The sequence below is a fragment of the Hordeum vulgare genome, chromosome 4H, assembly GCF_904849725.1.
Source record: "Hordeum vulgare subsp. vulgare chromosome 4H, MorexV3_pseudomolecules_assembly, whole genome shotgun sequence".
NCBI lineage: Eukaryota > Viridiplantae > Streptophyta > Magnoliopsida > Poales > Poaceae > Hordeum > Hordeum vulgare.
The window spans coordinates 44037628-44059897 of NC_058521.1; the positions used below are offsets into that span (position 1 = coordinate 44037628).

Here is a 22270-nt window from a genome sequence, read left to right on the forward strand (position 1 = left end):
TTGTTTGCCCACAACATTTTTTTGTCTTGAGGACTCCTTTGATGGACTTGTCATGTCATGTCAACACTATTCCTTGATTGTTTTCCCTGTGTGTTGGCTGGTTCTCACAACTTACTCTCGCATACCTCGTAGAGGTTGCGATGCTCATATTATTCTTCTCAACATAGGGACGTTGTTTCTTTGAACAGAGTCATTCCCGTGTACGAATGGCTCACATGAATTGATCCGCTAGGCTGTATGTTCACAACATATGAGAGTATAGGATAGATCCTTCCATTACCACTGGGTTCTAAGGCGAATGTATGTGCGGACTAGTTCATGCTCCTAGCAAGCTTGTGGTAGATACAATGGCGTGTTGAAGAAGACTGAATTCCTTCTGCTCGAAGCTTTTGCTAGAGTAGCGTGCTCAAGAAGGCTGGGTACCATACCTCACAAGCTTTCCTTCATGTGGCTTGCTACGGAAGGTCGGGTTCCTTATGCCAGAAGCTTTCCACGGTAGCATGCTGTAGAAGATGGGAATTTCGTACCCCAGAAGGATTTCTCATCAAGTGGTGTACCGAGACAGTGTGGTACCTGATAGGTCTCCAATGTATCTATAATTTTTGATGGTTTCATGCTACTATCTTGTCAAACTTTGGATGTTTTGTATGCCTTTTATATATTTTTTGGGACTAACTTATTAACTTAGTGCTAAGTGCCAGTTCCTGTATTTTCCATGTTTTTGACCCCTTTCAGAGGAGTATTTTGAACGGAGTCCAAACGGAATGAAACTGCCAAAAAGATTTTTTCCGGTACAGAAACAGATTGGAGAGCCGGAGAATTAGGGCAGGGGCCCACCAGGGACCCCACAAGCCCTCATGGCGCGGCCAGGGGGGCCCGCGGCCACCAGGCTTGTGGGCTCCCTGAGGGTCATTTGCCCTAGCTTTTGCGCCTATATATTCCCTAAAAATCCCAAAAAAATCAGGAGATCATCGAAAGTACTTTTCCGCCGACGCAAGCTTTTGTCTCCGCAAGATCCCATCTGGGGCACGTTATGGTGCCCTGCCAGAGGGGGATTCGGATACGGAGGGCTTCTTCATCAACACCATGACCTCTCCGATGATGCGTGAGTAGTTCATCATAGACCTACGGGTCCATAGCTAGTAACTAGATGGCTTTTTCTCTCTCTTGGATCTTCAATACAAAGTTCTCCATGATCTTCATGGAGATCTATCCAATGTAATCTTCTTTTGCGGTGTGTTTGTCGAGATCCGATGAATTGTGGATTTATGATCAGATTATCTATGAATCTTATTTGAGTTTCTTCAGATCTCTCTTATGCATGATTTCATATCCTTGTAATTCTCTTTGAGTTGTGGGTTTTATTTGGCCAACTAGATCTATGATTCTTGCAATGGGAGAAGTGCTTGGTTTTGGTTTCATACCGTGCGGTGACCTCACCCAGTGACAGAAGGGGTAGCGAGGCACGCATCGTGTTGTTGCCATCAAGGGTAAAAAGATGGGGTTTTCATCATTGGTTTGAGATTATCCATCTACATCATGTCATCTTGCTTAAGGCGTTACTCTGTTCGTCATGAACTCAATACACTAGATGCATGCTGGATAGCGGTCGATGTGTGGAGTAATAGTAGTAGATGCAGAAAGTATTGGTCTACTTGTCTCGGACGTGATGCCTATATGTATGATCATTGCCTTAGATATCGTCATGACTTTGCGCGGTTCTATCAATTGCTCGACGATAATTTGTTCACCCACCATAATACTTGCTATTTTGAGAGAAGCCTCTGGTGAACACTATGGCCTCCAGGGTCTACTCCAAACCATATTTTCAGCCTTACACTTTTTACTTCGTTGCACTTTCCGCCTTCAGATCTCACTTTGCAAACAATCTTGAAGGGATTGACAACCCCTTTATAGCGTTGGGTGCAAGCTCTTTTGTGTTTATGCAGGTACTCTGGACTTGACGAGATTCTCCTAATGGATTGATATCTTGGTTCTCAAACTGAAGGAAATACTTATTGCTCCTGTGCTGCATCACCCTTTCCTCTTCAAGGGAAAAACCAACGCAAGCTCAAGAGACGACAGAAGGATCTCTGGCACCATTGCTAGGGAAGGACTTTTATTGACGTAGCAGAAGTATTTCTGGCGCCGTTGCCAGGGAGGATCAAGTCAAGAACTCATCCAAGTAAGTGTCGCAAACTCATCTCTTGCATTTACTTTGTTTGCCAGTTGCCTCCCGTTTTCCTCTTCCCCACTTCACCAATTTGCCTTTTTCGTTTGCCTTTTCGTTCGCCCTTTTTCTTCGCTTGCTCTTTGTTCGCTTGTTCGCTTGTGTGCTTGCTTGCTTGCTCTTTGTTCGCTTGTGTGCTTGCTTTCTTGCTTGCTTGATGAAAACACCAAACTTTGTGACTTCTCGAATACTAATAATAATGATTTTATTAGTACTTCGATTGCTCCCGCCACTAGTGCGGAGTCATACGAAATCAATGTCGCTCTGCTTAATCTTGTTATGAAAGAGCAATTCTCTCACCTTCCTAGTGAAGATGACGCATCCCATCTCAATACCTTCATTGAGCATTGCGATATGCAAAAGAAATAAGATGTGGATAATGATGTGATTAAATTGAAGATTTTTCCTTTCTCGTTGCGAGATCGCGCAAAAACTTGGTTTTCTTCTTTGCCCAAAAATAGTATCGGTTCTTGGGATAAGTGCAAAGATGCTTATATTTCCAAGTATTTTCCATCGACTAAGATCATCTGTCTCTGTAATTATATCATGAATTTCAAGCAACTTGATCATGAACATGTTGCACAATCTTGGGAGAGAATGAAATTGATGATTAGAAATTATCCCGCTCATGGCTTGAGTCTTTGGAAGATTATACAAATCTTTTACGCTGGCTTGAATTTTGCTTCTAGAAATATCTTGGACTCCGCCTCAAGTGGAACGTTCATGGAAATCACGTTAGGGGAGGCCACAAATCTCCTAGACAATATCATGACGAACTATTCTCAGTGGCACACCGAAAGGTCACCTACTAGTAAGAAGGTACACGCTATAGAAGAAATTAACTCGTTGAGTGCTAAGATGGATGAGTTAATGAATTTGGTTGCTAGTAGAAGTGCTCCTTTAGATCCTAATGATATGCCCTTGTCTTCTTTGATTGAGAGTAGCAACGCTAGCTTGGACGTTAATTTTGTTGGTAGGAATAATTTTGCCAACAACAATGCTTTTAGAGGAAACTATGTTCCTAGGCCTTTTCACTACAAGAAATATGCTCATATGTGATGTTTTTTAAAATGTCGTTGATGAATTCGTCATAAATCTATGACGATTTCATTCGAGATCATCGTAAACCGTTTGAGGGGATCAAATCTACATATAAATTACGATGATGTGAGTCAAAACGTCGTAACCGCATAAGATGAGATCGTCATAACTTTTACGACGATTGTAAAAATGTCGTAACATGTTCTAACTATGTTGACATGTCACTCGTGGGTCCATTATATCCCACCTCGTCCTAGTTTGTGAAGCAAGCTACTATTCTATCATTCCAAAAAAAATCGAAAAATTCTCATAAATACTTTGGATCATATATTTCTCAAATATGTGAAAACCCTTCCTTCCATAGTTCGAAAATAATTCAACAATATTCATTTTCCTATTCTGTTCAGAATAGCACTTCGTGAAGGAAGTGCTATTTCTATTTCTTTGATTACCCTCATATTTTTTGGGCACTCTTTCCTATCCAAATCATTGCCTCATGAAAACTTTTGTAACGATTTGCCTAGTAAATCTTTCTCAGCAAATATCCAAAGTTTGTGTTCAGCTAATAACTTTGTGAAGGAAGTACTAGATAGGAATATCCTGATGAGTTGAATTTTTTCCACATCATCAATGTGCCCAAAACATATCTCTCCATAAAATTGTAGCCACATCTCACAATCCATGTGAGCTCATGATCCAATCTTTGTTTCTGGTAATATTTTCATTTTGTGAAGCAACTACATTTTATATTGCTTTATAGTTGATGAAAATTTACCACGGGATGACACTGACCATATAACCTTACTCCACCAAATTTTAGCACATTTAATTCAGCCAGTTTCTCTCAATATTTTTCCCAATATTCTGTTCAGTAGAGAGCATTGTGAAGGAAGTACAATTTTTGTTTATCCAAATTTTATGAAATTTTTACAATACCTTAATGTGCCCAAATTATCATCCTCCTCCAAATTTCAGCTCAATCCAATCATCTATGTGAGCCTAGTTTCAATTACCATTTTCTGTCCAGATTGGCACATTGTGAAGGAAGTGTCACTTTGGCATGTCCAAATGGTATAATTTTTATAGAGTGCCTTCATATTCCCAAATTAACATCATACACCAAATTTCAGCTCAATCCATTCATTAATTTGATCCCAGCTTCAACATTCATATTTGTGCACAGTGTGTTACTTTACAAAGCAAGTGCCACCTAGGTTCATCCATTTGAGCTAAAAAAATTCCAATAGAGTGTCCTTAGTAGATGATCATCCTCAGCCAAAATTTAGGCTCATTGTCTATGTGAATTACCCGCACCGCTGATCAAACACTTGGGTGCTAATTCATGTTTGAGCTTAGTTCAGTCTCCTTGTGAGATTCTTCTATTGTATTCTTCTTGCTAACACCTACCGAGGGATTGTCCAACCCACCAGACATGCATATTCCACCTAGAACGCGTGGCAACGCAACGGTCAGGCGGTGACCATGCGGCTGGCATGCAAGTTCATGCACTCTGGAGTTGGGCCCTCGACCACCATCCAAACCTCAACGTCAAGGCACCACACCATGTATTTATGATTAAATAGATACTTATGTACCAAAAAATGATTTTTGGGAAAATAAAGAGCAAAATATAATGCAGCTGCAGTTCAAATTTAACTCGCTTCCAACTGAATCGACATAAATTTGTCTTTTTCACAAGAGGTGGATAAAAGCTTTTAACATCCAACCATTTTGTAAATTGTACATTAAATATGACCTAGTATTCTATAAAAATGATTTGATCCAATTTTGAAACAAATATATGGTAGGTCCTTCACAAAAAAATTCATTTTGGGCACTTGAAAAATGAAAAATGATTTTTACATACAAGGAAAATGAAAACTTCCTTAATCAACATTGTTTTTCATTCCAATATGCATCCTTGTGCATAATATTAGATCATTTCAACAAACTATGTCATGAATGTGACCATAAGATTGATCATTTGGCTCGAAAGCCATGAATCTTCATACATGATAGCCCATTTCTAAGAACACTTTTTAAAAATAATTGTTGTATTACAAGTTTATTATTTTTCCTGGTAACTTTGTCACATATAATGACACAATGCGAAGGTTTCCCATTTTTTTGATTTTTTTTTAATTTTTCATAGCCATTTCAAAATGCGGTCAAAACGACGGGCATGACCGTTCGTAGCTAGGGCTTGATTTTTGCAACTATTTCGGAGTATCTATGAAGAAATAGATACTCTTGTACCTAGAAATGTTTTTTGAAAAAAAATAGCAAACTATGAGGCAGCTACAGTTCAAATTTGACCCGCTTTCAACTGAATCGGCAGAAAGTTTTCTTTTTCACGATAGGTGGATAAAAGTTTTTGACACCCAACCATTTGGTCAATTGTATACTAAATATGTACTAGTATTTTAGAAAATTGATGGAGTTCAATTTTGCAACAAATATTTGGTAGGTTCTTCACAAAAAAAACCCATTTTTGCCACTTAGAAAATGATTAAAAATAACTATAAAGATGAGAAATGCATATAAATTGATCCTCATCCATAAAATGTGGTCTAACTCTAGTGAAAATTTGTGTGATGGCCTTTTGCAAAATATTTTTGATAGATGCTTCATAAAATTCCTCTATTTTTAGTACTTGGAAAGTATTTTAAATCACTCATTTTTCGAACCAATCAGAACTCTTCCCGTGGATCGATGACATGGCGCCCATCCATCCATCCATCTATCTCACCATCTCATATCCATCCATCCATGTATTATAGAAAAAATGAAAAAAGAATAACCCCACCCGCTGTCCAAACCCTAGCTCAGACCCCTCCCTCCTCCCCATCTCTTCGCCGCCGCCACCTCCTCCCCATATCCCCACCACCTCGCTCCCCATCTCCTCATGGAGCCTCCCTGGCCGAGCGAAGGGGCAGGGCCAGCCATGGCCACCGCCAACCTGTCCAACGTGGTGGTGGCGGTCGACGGCAGGAAGGAGAGCATGAAGGCGCTGCGCTGGGCGCTCGACAGCCTGCGCCTCCGCCCCGACGGTGCGCTCATCGTGCTGCACGTCCTGGTGGCGGAGTTGCCGATAGGCACCATCCGCTACTCCTGCAAGATCTTATCCATCGACGAGCACTTCGACGGCGCCAAGATCCTCCACCTCGCCCACGGCTCGACTCTCCGGGAAAGGTGCTGGTAGGCTGCGACGGGATCAACTCCGTTTAGTAAGCTATTCGCTACATCCATGGCGATGTCCTGATATCCGATGTCCATTTAACGGCTCGCGTTGACTGACGTGACGTGCAGATGATGGTGTCGACGAGAGCCGCGCCAACATGAAGCAGAACATGCTGATGAAGCTGAGAAGCTCCAAGGTGCCCGCGGAGGCACTGGAATTGTTGGAGAGGAGCGAGGATGCGCCCGTCACGCCGCTGCTGTTCCGGGCACCCCTGTCCCTCTTTTTCGCGGGCATCAGCAAGGGGAACGTGTGTGTGGCAGGTTCTTCGCTGGGCCGCGGCGTTGGGTGCTCAGGGGGTGGCGGAGGTGTCGGTGTTCACGCAGGCCATCGATTCGCACCAGCGGGGGATCCCAGAGGCGATCCTGGAGCACACGCTCAAGATTTTCTCCGATAAGAATGTAAGTGGGGGTGATTAAATGAGGCACATCTGTACCGATTGCTGAATTCTTGTGATTTAGCCTGGCTGCTCATGCTTGAATGGTGCTTAAATTGGGTTGTATTCTTGGTCTGTTGAAGGTGGAGGTGAAGACACAGGTGGTGGTGGGGGATCCCAAGGAGAAGATCTGCGAGGTGACACTGAACTCAAGGTCGATCTGCTCGTCATGGGGTGTCGTGCTTTTGGTCCTATCAAGAGGTAAATTGAAACACCAGCATTGTCTTTTGCACTTTGGTTAGCTGATGAATGTCTGATTGTTCTGGCGCTGGCTTCCTGCCTGACACAAACACGAACTGCAAACGAAATTTGCGGTTTCTGAATTCAGTTTTCTTGCCAGTACAACACCTGTGGTGAAACTCATTTGTTCCAGAATCCAAATTCTACTGAAGATATCGCTTGGATTTACTGCAACACGCTACAATATTTGGGCAAAACTGGGTTTTCAGAAAATTGTGCTATGATATAAAGACCATTCTGTGTTTGAACCTCATACAGTGTAAAGTTTATGTTACATTTACTCCCACAGGCATGAGACTGTATAGACAAATTTCTCTTGATCTGTAACGCATCTCTTTCACTTGCTAATGTCTTACTAGTTGCTGCAAACAACTAGCATTTCTTCTCTCACAGTGAAGAACTCTAATTCTACAGCCAAAACTGATAATGAGTCTGATAGCAAAACCGCATACTCACATTCTTTAGTGCACTCATGTATAGCAGTAATCTAGCAGCCTTCTAGGTCAGTTCATCTAGTAATCTAGTGTTGATGCATTTAGATGATGAAGTTTCTAGGATAATTCTGGATGGCTTCCAAAGTTTGATTGGGCTATTTTTGCCTTCCTTAGTGAAGGATACTGGTTACCAGCTTGGCATCGTATGCCCTACAGTATTATTGAGATTATCAAGTTTATTTATTTACAGTGTAGTGTTCTCCTATCTTTAGGAGATTGGAGAAAAACTATCATAAATCGGAGGCAGGTCGTTGCTTGGCAAAGAACTCGTACATGTTGTAAGAAAATCAGGGGAGGATCCAACCATTCATGTGAAAATAACTTCTTATTTTGGTTTCTGTAAATGTGTACACAGTCGAACAAACATCTTAATTATAATGTAATGCATCTGTAGATAACTTACTCATCTAGCTATTTGCCGCTTACTTGCATTCAGGAATTAATTTGATTTCCTGTACTGGACGGTCATGTAATCACCTCTACTGTAGAAAGTATTGTGTTTGTTTGCATTCACAAAATGGTTGGATGTTCTGCTAGCATGTACTAGATGGTCATGTATTTGTGAATATATGCCTGCAAGTCTTGTCTTTGTTTTACGCAAGCAAATTGTCGATGCTTTGCTCTCGCCTGCCGCCTAGTTTCTATCTATATATCCTGGTTCGGTCATGAATAACTTATGCATGTGGTGTAGGGAGCATGGTAGAGTGGCTAGTATATATAGCTGACCCTATCACTTTATACTTTAGAGCTATGAATGATGTACACACCATTGTTTTGCTGTGGCCGAAAATTCCTCCTCTCTGAATAAATGAAATGAATCCCCTTTTCCCATAGCGTCTCTGTTGGTGCAGCGTCCAGAGGAGGTGGAGCAGCAGACCAACATCCATCTTCACCTCCCACCTAGCGGCTGGACCGCCCCTTGCAGCGAACATGGTGAGCCCAACTACCCCCTGATCTGAATATCACCTGCACTTTCTACGTTTCGGTTGAAGTCTGGTTCAGTTTGTACGTTTCTTTACTTTAGTTCACCTGCACCTTCTGTTCTCCTGTTCTGTACTTTAGTTGCCTTTGGCATTAACTGCAGAGTTGGCAATGCAATGCTCTAATTGCCAGTCGAAATGGTAGATCAACTTTAGGACTTAATAAACCATACTAAACCAATTTATCGCAATATGTGGATTCTTATAGTGATTTGTAGCTGTTGGACATGATTAAGGATAGCTCGAGCATTAATTTTTTACGGGCATTAATTTATGCTCTGAATGTGTGCCACCCAAAATGAAGTTCCTTCACAAATAATTCAACCATGACATAATTGTGCCAGTTCGCTGTTTTCCTAAGATACATTTTAAGAAGAAAGTGTATTTTTCAGTTCGCTGTTTTAGAATGTATGTGTCAGTTCGCTGTTTTAGAATCTGTAGGTGTCAGTTCACTGTTTTTCTAAGATCAAGGCTCACGGTAATCTTCTTGTTAAAATGTATTTTTCTAAGATCAAAGCTCACGGCAATGTTCTTACACCCTGGTTTGCACCTGGTTATCACACTAATGTGGAGTAGCTCGTTTTGTGTTATCTTACATGTCTGCTAATTATTGTGTCATTGACTCCTGCTTTTGTCAGTGCTTAAATTCCTCCAGTAAAGCGAAAATACCAAAAAGATATTGAGTTTGGTTCTCTGCATTTTCTTTGTCCAGAATTTCCTGGAACAATCTTAGATAGTTTGAAGTTTAATTTTCTGTTTCTATGACCTGTTTAGGTCGGACTAATTATACTCCAGAATTTATATCTCAGGATTTTTAACATCATCTTCAGGAACATAGTGGCAGCTCTCTTCATTCTTATAGATTTGCTACCATCTGTATTATAATGCTTGTTTATTTGAAACCATAATTTTGTTGTTGTTACAGTGCTTCAAAGGATACATGCTAGACAATGGACGAATGAGCAGACCATCCTCGAGCAGAGACTGCTCTCAACAACATCCTTCCATGTGTGGATGCGAGTACAACCAACCGAACCATAGAAGCAAGTGCTGCTTTTGATTTGCTTCTAGCCTTATGCTGGAAGCAAGTGAAACTTTGTTTGTAGTAGTGTGAGTTTACTAGTTTATCAGCCATGTTGGTGTTGGTGTTAAAGTGTAGTGAAACTTTGTTTGTAGTAGTGTCAGTTTACTAGTTTATCAGCCATGTTGGTGTTGGTGCTAAAAGTGTGTATTTTGATTGTGCAAACCTGGGAGATGTATTATGTGATGTTATATGATGGATGATTTTAATTCGACTTGGAGCTTTCTTGATTTGAATATGAAATATTGATGCATTTAATATTGGACAAATAATTGGTTGAAAAGGCCCAATAAATAGAAATGAAACCAAGTTCTGGAAAAAAATCTTGAATTCAAAAATGAAAAAGGCTAAAACTGAAACTGGATCAAATGTATTTGGGCATGAAAAGGCCAGGGCCCAAATTAGAATGATAAAAAAAATTCAAAAAAAAAATACTAAAGTTGCTGTAAATAGGCCAAGGCCCAATAAGAAAATCCCCAAAAAATAAAACGAGCCCATGTTATCAATTGAAATGGGTTGGGCTGATTTGAGCCATGACGTTTTGATTTCGTCGTAATTTTGCAACGTAGGACTGCCACGTAGGACTAGGTTTGATTGTCAGCGATGATTTAAGATCGTCGTAAAGATTACGACGATCCAGGAATCGTCGTAAAGTTACGACGATTTTGACCAAAACGTCGTTGCTGTTCATTTCTGACGCTCCGTTTTCGACGCTTGGTTTTTCGTCGTGCGATCGTCGTAAATGAAAAACCGTGACGGTGTAGCGACGAAAAAATAGCGTCGCGTACTAGCATATTCCTTGTAGTGTTTCCTAGTAACTCCTCTAATAACTTTGGCAACTCCTACAACAATACTCATGGAAATTACAATAGGTTACCCTCTGATCTGGATAGTAATATCAAAGAGTTTATCAACTCACAAAAGATTTTCAATGCGTCCATAGAGGAAAAACTACTCAAAATTGACGATTTGGCTAAGAGCGTTGATAGAATGTCTAGTGATGTTGATGCTTTGAAAGTTAGATGTGCTCCTCCTGTTGGGGAACGTAGAATAAATTCAAAATTTTCCTACGCATATTCAGATCTTCCTATCGAGAGACCAGCAATGAGAGAGGGGTAAGAGCATATTCATACCTTTGAAGATCGCTAAGCAGAAGCGTTGCTAGAACGCGGTTGATGGAGTCGTACTCGCAGCGATTCCGATCTAGTGCCGAACTACGGCACCTCCAAGTTCAACGCACGTGCAGCCCGGTGACGTCTCCCGCACCTTGATCCAGCAAGGAGGAGGGAGAGGTTAGGGAAGAACTCCAGCAGCACGACGACGTGGTGTCGATGGAGAGATGAGGTCTCCCGGCAGGGCTTCGCCAAGCACCGGCAGAGAGGAGGAGGAAAAAGGGCAGGGCTGCGCCGAGAGAGAGGCAAAAAACTGATCTCCAATGGCCGAAAGTGCCCACTATATATAGGGGGGGGAGGGGCTGCGCCCCCTTGAGGGTTTCCCTCTCCTGGGGGGGGGCAGCCCAAGATGGGGGCTGATGCGGCGGCCAAGGGGGGGAGGAGGGGTGTGGCGCACCCCTGGTGGGCCTTAGGCCCACCTAGCTTAGGGTTTGCCCCCCCTTTTCTCTCCCCCACGTATTGGGCTGAGTGGGGAGGCGCACCAGCCCACCTAGGGGCTGGTTCCCTTCCCCACTTGGCCCACCTTACCTCCCGGGGTCATTGCCCCCCTTCGGTGGACCCCCGGGGCCACCTCCGGTGGTCCCGGTGGTCCCGGTACGTTACCGGTGATGCCCGAAACACTTCCGGTATCCGAAACCATCCGTCCTATATATCAATCTTTACCTCTGGACCATTCTGGAGCTCCTCGTGACTCCGAAAAACTTTCGGTAACCTCGTATAACAATTCCCTATAACCCTAGCGTCATCGAACCTTAAGTGTGTAGACCCTACGGGTTCGGGAGATAGGCAGACATGACCGAGACACCTCTCTGGCCAATAACCATCAGCGGGGTCTGGATACCCATGGTGGCTCCCACTTGCTCCACGATGATCTCATCGGATGAACCACGATGTCAAGGATTCAATGAACCCCGTATACGATTCCCTTTGTCTGTCGGTATAGAACTTGCCCGAGATTCGATCGTCGGTGTGCCTATACCTTGTTCAATCTCGTTACCGGTAAGTCTCTTTACTCGTTCCGTAGCACGTCATCGTGTGACTAACTCCTTAGTCACATTGAGCTCATGATGATGTTCTACCGAGTGGGCCCAGAGATACCTCTCCGTCACACGGAGTGACAAATCCCGATCTTGATTCGTACCAACCCAACAGACACTTTCAGAGATACCCGTAGTGCACCTTTATAGTCACCCAGTTACGTTGTGACGTTTGATACACCCAAAGCACTCCTACGGCATCCGGGAGTTGCACAATCTCACGGTCGAAGGAAAAGACACTTGACATTAGAAAAGCTTTAGCATACGAACAATACAATCTAGTGTTATGCTTAGGATTGGGTCTTGTCCATCACATCATTCTCCCAATGATGTGATCTCGTTATCAATGACATCTAATGCCCATGATCAGGAAACCATGATCATCTATTGACTAACGAGCTATCCCACTAGAGGCTTGCTAGGGACACATTGTGATCTATTTATTCACACATGTATTACTGTTTCCTGTTAATACAATTATAGCATGAACAATAGATGATTATCATGAACAAGGAAATATGATAATAACCATTTTATTATTGCCTCTAGGGCATATTTCCAACACCTCCCAAGATCAATATGGATGAAACTTTGAAAGCCATGCGTGTTTCCATGATTGAGAGCAAAGAAAGAACTGCCCAAATTCGTGCTAGACATGAATGGCTTAAAAAGGCGTGTTCTCGTGATAAGAATCACGAAGATCTTAAAGTGCTTGGTGTGACTCCCATTGAATATTTGTTTTCTTGTGACAAACCTAATGATTATGGGGCTGGATATGAATCCACTTTGGTTGAAAAGTGCCCCAATGATTCGGAGTCCATCTATCTTGATGCTAAAAGCAATGAAAGTGGAGTAGAAGATATTACAACTTTGAGTAGTAATGAAATTACTACCTTGGATTTCAAGGAATTCAATTATGATAGTTACTCCTTGATTGAATGCATCTCCTTTATGCAATCCATGTTAAACTCTCCACACGCTTATAGCCAAAACAAGGCCTTTACCGATCATATCGTCGAAGCTATGATAAAATCTCTTAAAGAGAAACTTGAATTGGAAGTCTCTATCCCTAGAAAGCTTCATGATGAGTGGGAACCTACTATCAAAATCAAAATCAAAAACTATGAATGCAATGCTTTGTGTGATTTGGGTGCTAGTGTTTCCGTGATTCCAAAGTCTTTATGTGATGTTCTGGCTTTTAATGAGATTGAAGAGTGTTCTCTTAATTTGCATCTTGCGGATTCTACTGTCAAGAAACCCTTGGGAAGGATCAATGATGTTCTTATTATTGCGAATAGGAACTATGTACCCGTGGATTTCATTGTGCTTGACATAGATTGCAATCCTACATGCCCTATTATTCTTGGTAGACCTTTCCTAAGGACTATCGGTGCTATCATCGATATGAAGGAAGGGAATATTAGATTTCAATTTCCTTTAAGGAAAGGCATGGAACACTTTCCTAGAAACAAAATAAGATTGCCTTATGAATCCATGATGAGGTCCACTTATGGTTTGAGCACCAAAGACGACGATACGTGATTCTATCGCTTTTATGCCTAGCTAAGGGTGTTTGAAAGTGCGTTATATCGACTAGAGGGGGGGTGAATAGGAGATTTTTAGAATTTCATCACTGAGGAAATTCCTTTTGAGGAAATTCCTCACTGATGACTAACTTACAGCGGAAACAGTTAAGGATCAGTTGTGCAATCGTTCACAATGACAGTATTACAGAGTGAAGATTATGAAAACAGATTGCACAGCAAGCAGGCACGCAGAATACAGATGATGATTTACTCAAGTGAAGAATTTGGGGTTGAGGAAATTCAGAGAAAGTCTTCAGCAAATTCTTCAAACAGTCACAGTGAAAGTCATCAACACATAATACAGAGAATGTAAAGAGTTGAGGAATTAGAACCCGATTCTTGGTGAAGACTGTTGTTGATGACCCAGTTCCAACTGCTGTGACAGTTGTACATCTGGTTTGGAGCGGCTTGGTATTTAAACCAAAGGACACCCAGTCCCGGGACACACAGTCCCTACCGTATTCTCCTTGAGCTAAAGGACACACAGTCCTCGCCCAACACTCGTGGTAAGTCTTCAGGGCAGACTTCCAAACCCTCACAAACTCGGTCACCCGGCGATCCACAATTGACTGCTGGATTGCTCTAGACCATGACGCCTAACCGTCTGGAGGATGCACAGTCCTCAAAGGTAAAAGGCTTCAGTCCCACACAGGAACAACTTCTTCAGTGATGCTCAATCACTAGGTTTGGTTTGTGGTTTCGGTGGGTGGTGTATTTCCTCACTCATGATTTACTCTCGAAAGCTCTGAGTAATTGGGTTGCTCTTATGACAAGTGTCAGTTTCTAGCGGAGCAGCCAACCAGCTAGTGGTTGTGGGGGGCGGCTATTTATAGCCTGGGAGAATCCCGACATGATTTGACATTAATGCCCTTAAATAATATGACCGTTGGAGTGGATAAGATCAGTGACTTGGCGTGGCTTATCGAAACGGTCGGGACTCTCAACTGTGAGAGTCCTCATGTCACTCATATTCCTCACTTGAGGCTTTTGGTAGGATTTGGCTTGGGTTGAGCATCATGAGGAAATCCATTCCATAGTGTTACTTTGACCCCCTTTAACAGTACGGTGTTCCTATTCATCAAATGCGAAGAAAGTAAAACAGAAAACGTAAATCTTCACGCTTCAATTTCTTCAGAACGATTTTCTTCAGGAACCACCGATCTTCTCAATATCAATATCTTCATGAGGAATATCAATTTCATCACAAATTCTTCGCGGTTCATTTCTTCAGCTTCAGACCAATTTCTTCAACTGAAGACATATATTTTTAGGGGTCGATATTCTTCAAATATCTCAAACTCCTCAATGACTTATAGATCCTGTGTACACTTAAAAACACATTAGATACTTAACCTATAAGTCTTCAAACCACCAAAATCACTAAGGGGCACTAGAGGCACTTACAATCTCCCCCTTTTTGGTGGCTGATGACAATTAGGTTAAGTCTTCACCAGGGATCAAAAATATGAAGTGTAAATACTCATTTGAGGAATTTGAAAACAAGATTCACAGAGACTCCCCCTGAAGATGTGCATACCTTGAGGATTTTGCTTTTCTAGCATATGCACATTGATGATTTATATCATGGAGATCTCCCCCTGAATCTTGTAAATCATGCATACATATAACATATCATATGAAGAAAATGAAGATGCATGATGGAAAATGGTATCTGACGAATTCCAGCATGCGTGCATTAAAACTTGAGTAATAAGCATGCGAAGAAAAACGTTCAAACTGTGTCAGAGTACCATCGGGCTTAAGTTACAACTCATTACATAAAAACTTCGGAAGAGCCAAGAGTTTGTAACTTAAATATAGTTCATAAGCCCCAAAAATAAATCACGTTTGAAGACTAACTCTCAAGTTTCTCCCCCTTTGTCATCAAGGGACAAAAAGGGACAAACTGAGGACTAACGCTCGTGAAGACTTCATTGCTGGGCAGTTGATGAAGATCCTTGGCGCTTCTTTGGTGTAGTCTTCTTCCTTGGGCCTGTCGCGGTGTCAAGTTGTTCCTCATCATATTCGGCGGTGCGAAAGGACGAGAAGGAACTGTCTTCAAGATCTGGCATAGGAATGGGCCTGAACTTCTTCTTAGGAGGCCACGACCAGTCAAAGTCCTGCTCAAAGTTCAATTCTTCAAGCTCAGTCTGAGTCTTCAGATGTGCAAGGGTAGCCCAGGTGCGATCAAAAACCTCATGCAGATAGTGATGATTAAGCTTCACACTGTTCTGTGTCTCAGTGAGGGTTTTCACAATGGCACCAAACTGGCGTTTGACCCATTTGTGATTGTGATCCACCTTCTGATGAAGACTGAGAAGAAGTTCTCGGATGGTTAGCACACGAGGAGGAACAGGGCTTGGCGGACGTGACTAAGTGTCGTCCCATGAGGAATATGCATCTGGTTCTTTGAACTGGCCATCAAGGGGCCTGCTTCCTTCATCAATCACAGACTTGCCTTTTCCCTCAATGGGTTCGAAAGTCTTCTTGTTGACCCGGATAGGAGGCATATAACCAACATGGTTCTGGAAATCTGCGTGAAAGTTGATGCATGTCCTTGTCCTGAGGAATCTCATGATCCATGGTGCATAGATTTTGTGATCATAGGGGCACATTGCATTGTCAGCCAAAGTCCTCAAGAAGAAATCATGGATATTCATGGGGATACCGTGAATGATGTTGAAGAGGATGTTCTTCATGAGGCCGACGACATCTTCGTCATCATCATGGCCTTTGATTGGCGCTAGCACACTGCAGAGAATGCGGTAGACAGACTGTGGTGTGTACTTTAGCTCATGGACGAGGAATGTGGTTCTTGAGGGTTTTCCTGCAGCCAAAGGCTTCATGAGGACTTCCATCATTCCATTTGGCAGCTCACGCTCACCATAAAGCTTCACTGCCCCTTCTGAAGGAATTGGTACGGGCAGTTCTCTAAGGAGTTCAGACGCTGGAGCCTTGTAGTGAGTATTTTGAGTCATCCAGTCGAACACCCAAGTGTTGATGTCATCAGCATTGCCCGAGATGTGCAGAGTTGAATAGAACTGAAGAATTAGCTCACTATTCCAATCTGATATGTCGGAGCACATAGAGAGCAAACCTGCATCATGTAGTACACTGAGGACTGGTTCCATGCAGGGAATTTCTTCAAGGTCAGCATGAGGAATGTGCCTGTGCTGGAATATCTTGTTGCGGCCACAGAGCACAGAAGCATAGTAGTTCATCTGCGTCCTTGTCCAAAACTTCAGATGCCTCATTTGAGGCTTGTCATAAGGATTCTCTCCGATGAAATACATACGTTCCTCAAAGAAATTCTCTTTCTGAAACTTGGGCCTCTTCGAGAATGGCAGGCGCTGAACTGGATTTAGATTGTGCTGAGGAATGGGAGGGGAAACAACCATGGCAGATTCTGGGTTGAGGACAATGAACTCATTGTCAGGGGCGGGAACATTTTCTTCAGCAGTTTCCTCAGGATGAGGAATTTCTTGTTCTAGCTGAGCATCAGGCTGAGGAATTTCTTCATCCTTCTCAGCTTGAGGAGTTTGATCAGCTTGTTCAGTGGGAGGAGCCTGCGCAGACTGGACATTTTCTTCAGCTTGATTTTCATCAGCTGACTTTGTGGCAGAAGCAGATTCATCAGCTGCTGCAGCTGAGGCTTCAGTAGTCTCTTTCTGAGGAATATGAGGTTGAGGACTGTCATAAATCTGTATTTCCTCATCAGTATGCTCCTCAGAGGCAGCATCCTTCATTTCCTCATCTGCCCTCGTAGTGTGGTCACCAACGACGACCATTTCAAATGAGGGTGCAACATTAAGAGGCACCGGGTCCAGTGGGGCAGATTCTTCAATTTCCTTGAGGCGTTTTGCCTCAATCTTTTCTTCTGCTGAGGAAGCTTTTCTCTTCTTCGCTTCCTTCTCAGCAGCCCTTGTCTTTTTCGCGTCTGATGCAGACGGGATTAACTTCTTCACCTTTGATGTTTTTGCGGAAGGTGTTTTCTTAACAGATTCGTCAGCTGGCAGTGAGGAACCAGCTGGAACATAGTCATCAGCCTGCTTTGGTGAAGCAGCTGGATCGGTAGTAGTTTCATCAGGAGCAGTCTCAGTGATGATTTCTTCAATGGCCGGCTCATCAGCACGGCGCTCTTGGTATTGTTCCTCAGCTTGAGGAATTTCCTCCTCAACAGGAGATGCATCTTTTGGCTGTTCAACCAGGGGCTGAGGAGTTGGTGCTGGTGGGGGGTGACGTCTGTTGTAGTCATCAACAGCACTAGTGGCTAGCTTGATGAAATTGCTTTTGATGCTTGTTCGATCTGACAGTTTCTCACACTTGTCAGTCAAGACTTGCAGTTCTGCCTCGGTGGACACATGCTTCAGGCGTCAGTTTGAGAACATTTTGCCTGAGGAATTTCTCCTTTCTGGCCTTTGCAATCTTTGCCTGCTTGGCCTTCTGTTCCTTCCACTTGGCTTCGTTTATGAAAGTAGCCACCATGTGGCTTACACCAGGAGGAAGTTTCAAATCATCAATGGGTGTGTTTGGGTCTTCATACCACACGTTGATGAAATCGAGGAGGACCTTGGGGTCCATCGCCAGAGGAATAACACTGCCTGATGCTTGTGCTACCCTTTCTTGTTTGTTCCTGATGATGGCTTCCAGAGTTTCATCATCATATTCTTCACTTCCCTCTCATGCAGACGGGACTGTGATGATTTTTCTTGGGCTGGGCAGAGGTGCAGGTTCAGTAGTTGCCAAAGTCTTCACATGGGGTGTTGAAGACTTTGTCTCTGAGCTAGTTGCAGCTGGGAGTGAGGAGCTGGAGCTGGCAGTCGTAGTCTTCACGACTTTCTTCTGGACTGGCTTTGGAGGTGGAGCTGAGGACTTTGCTGTGGATGCGATTGGTGCTCAGGGTTTTGGCGTGGACGGTTTTGGAACCGAGGGTTTTGGAGCTGAGGGTTTGGTGACGGAAGCCTGTGCAAACTTTTCTTGGGGTTTTGAAGCTTTTGCCTTTGCTGGCACAGACTTTGGTTGAGGAATCTCGGAGCCTGAGGTTTCTGTTGCTGAGGAATGAGCAGCACCGGAGGCAGCAGCTGAAGAGTCATGAAATTTCTTCACTGCTGTTTCTGCTTCCTTCTTGAGCTTGGCCAGATGCCTTTCTTTTTCCTCTGGGTAGTCATCAAGTGTCATGAGACTTGAGGGATGAGCAACTTGATGATCCTCAAGTGGGGCCCTTTTGCCAGGAGGCTTCAAGGCGAATTTCTTCACATACTTTGGAGTCACAAACCTGTACTCCTTCCACTCCTTTGCCCATCTGCGTTCAATTTTCTGCAGCCTAATCTTTCTTTTAGGCATAGTCTCAGGTTCATCATCACGCGTGCAGTATTCCAGGTATATGTCATCAGGAATGTCCACAACTGTGTTCTGCTCCAGTTTCTTTCCTCCCCTCTGTTTCCTTTCTTCCTCCATTTTCTTCAGACGAGGGATTATCTGAGGATTTTGAACTCTTGAGGATTCTGATGAGCCTTGAAGAGTTTCTTCCAGAAACGCTGCAAATGAGTTAATGTGATGAGAACCGAGAGATTCATCAGCTGACATGTGTGTACCTGTGAACAGAGTATAGTTGCGAGGAATTTGGAGAGGTCATATGCGTTCTCAGATTTGAAGAAAATGGAGAAGTTTGACAGTTTGAGGAATATAACCAGTGGTTGAGGAATTTGCTTAAGCATTCTGTTCTTGGGTTCCAGAGTTGTACAGATCCGAAAATTCGCACAATTGAGGAATCTCGTAAAAATCTTAGATGCTTAGCTAGTTCATCAATGATTGTGGTGATGGATAGTGTGTGAGGAATCATGTGTGCATCGTATCTTGAAGAAAAACAGATTTCTCAAGGGAGAGGTAAAATTTTAGATCTAATCTGTTGTAAAAATGGAATATAATTACCCTGGAAGGTGCGAACGAAGACCAGAAAAAAGGTGGTGTTGGAGAGGTTCTTCGGTCAAGTGTCCAATGCACCCTAACTTGGCAGCAGAGGACGTCTACGGCGGCGGCGAACGTAGATGTTCCGTCTCCGGCGTGATCCTGGCGGCGAGAAGGTTGAGGCAGTGAAGCTCTTCCTTTCCGGCGACAAGACTACCAGCGGTGGCGCTAGGGTTCGGTGTGCTGTGGCAGGAGAGCGATGAGGCGAAGAAGATGATACCGAGGGGGTTAAGGACATATTTATAGCCCGAAAGTTACTGTTTGGCGCGAAAGTTTCGGACCGAATAGCCCTTGCCTCTACGTCTCCGCAGGACACGTGTAGCTCCCGTACGATGCGGTGGAGATAGTGGAGATCGTGGCTATCCAATCGTGGGAAGTGGGGGTTCAGTTACTGTTCCTTTGAAGAAAACAATTTTTCGAAGATTTGAGGATTTTCGTTACAAAATCATCAGCTGACAAGGATGCAGTGAGGATTTGGAACAAAGTTTCAAGTAGAACGCATATGAAGAATTGAATAGACTGGATAAGTATAGCATAAAGGGAAGATCGGGTCCGATCACATTCACTTAGCAGAAACATCAACTTGAAGAAATAGCAATAAGTGAATGCTGTTGAGGACTAGAAATCTCAGTCTACCTAGGCAAATGAAAGTCATCAAGTGTTTTTGAAGATTTTGCAATAGATCATCACAATGAAGAACAACTGTTTTGAAGAAAAATGCATTGTGAGGAATTTGATCATTTGAAGAAAATCAACTTGAGGAATTTCACATTGGGCGGTGGCGTTGCCCACCATATAAGAAAGTTGATTACAGACGCCGCGTACAATTGTCGTAGGGCCCTGAGAATCAATTTCTTCGTTAATTTCTTCACATTCAGAGTGACTTTCTTCATCGGTTGAAGAAAATCGTTTTATCATGTGTTGCACATCTAAGTCATCAACTTTGCATAAGTGTTAGGATGTGTGCATGTTTTTACAAAACATTTGAAGACTCTAAGATATTTAGCTCACACCGCAACTTGCAAAACCTTTTCTCATCCAAGGGCTTAGTGAAGATATCAGCCAGTTGATCATCAGTCTTCACATGGTCGATGAGGATATTGCCCTTGAGGACATGGTCCCGAAGAAAATGAAGACGAATCTGGATGTGCTTGGTCTTCGAGTGTTGTACTGGGTTGTAGGCAATCTTGATAGCACTCTCATTGTCACAGTAGAGAGGCACATTCTTCATGTTGATGTCGTAGTCCTTGAGGGTTTGCTTCATCCATAGTAATTGAGCACAGCAAGAACCAGCAGCAATGTACTCAGCTTCGGCAGTGGAGAGTGATACGCAGTTCTGCTTCTTTGAGGACCAGCAAACAAGTGATCTTCCAAGGAAATGGCATGTGCCAGATGTTGACTTGCAATCCACACGGTCACCAGCATAGTCTGAATCAGAATACCCTACCAGATGAAGATTGGAGCCCTTGGGATACCATAATCCTAGTGTTGGTGTGTGAGCTAAGTATCGAAGAATATGTTTCACAGCCTTATGGTGTGATTCCTTCGGTTTTGCTTGAAAACGTGCACACATGCAAACACTAAGCATTATGTCTGGCCTAGATGCACATAGATACAATAAAGAGCCAATCATAGAACGGTATACCTGCTGATCGAAATCTTTACCATTTTCATCAGTGCCGAGGTGACCGTTGGTAGGCATTGGAGTCTTGGCACCTTTGCATTCATGCATGTCGAATTTCCTTAGAACATCCTTGAGGTATTTCTCCTGTGATATGAAGATTCCATTGTTTTGTTGACGAATTTGAAGACCTAAGAAGAATTTAAGCTCCCCCATCATAGACATATGATATTCTTCACTCATCATATAGGCAAATTCATCACTGTATCTTTTGTCAGTACAACCAAATATGATATCATCAACATAAATTTGACATACAAACAGTTCATTATCATAAGATTTTGTGAAAAGAGTTGGATCGAGTGAACCAGGTTTGAAGCCTTTCTTCATGAGGAATTCCTTCAATGTATCATACCATGCCCGAGGGGCTTGCTTGAGGCCATACAGAGCCTTTTTGAGTCTGAAGACTTTGTCTGGATTCTTTGGATCCTCAAAACCTGGGGGCTGAGCAACATATACTTCTTCCTCAAGCTTACCATTGAGGAATGCACTTTTCACATCCATTTGATATAAGATGATGTTATGATGATTAGCATAAGCAAGTAGAATTCGAATAGCTTCAAGTCTAGCAACAGGTGCAAAAGTTTCATCGAAATCTATTCCTTCAACCTGGGTGTAGCCTTGGGCTACAAGTCGTGCCTTGTTCCTCACCACTTGACCGTCCTCATCTTGCTTGTTTCGGAAAATCCACTTGGTGCCGATGATGTTATGCTTGCGAGGATCGGGTCGTTTGACGAGCTCCCATACGTCATTCAGCTTGAATTGAAGAAGTTCGTCTTGCATGGCTTGGATCCACTCCGGTTCCAGAAAAGCCTCAGCTACTTTTGAGGGTTCTGTGATAGATACAAAAGAGAAATGCCCACAAAAGTTACCTAAGTGTGAAGCTTTTGAGCGAGTGAGAGGACCTGGCGCGTTGATGTCGTTGAGGATTTTGTCAAGTTCTACTTAATTTGCAATCCTCGGATGAGCTGGTTGAGGATTTTGTCTGGGCTGAGGAAGTGGTGTTGTAGCAATTTCCTCAGGAGCATCTTCTTGGTTTCTGTCAGCGATAGGGATTATTTCTTCTTCAATTTCCTCAGTGGGAACA

General features: G+C 43.0%; 1 pseudogene; it reads left to right on the forward strand.

Moving 5' to 3' along the window:
• Nucleotides 1-6215: 6215 nt before the first annotated feature.
• On the forward strand, nucleotides 6216-7490 carry LOC123450243 (annotated as a pseudogene).
• The last annotated feature ends 14780 nt before the right edge of the window (nucleotides 7491-22270 follow it).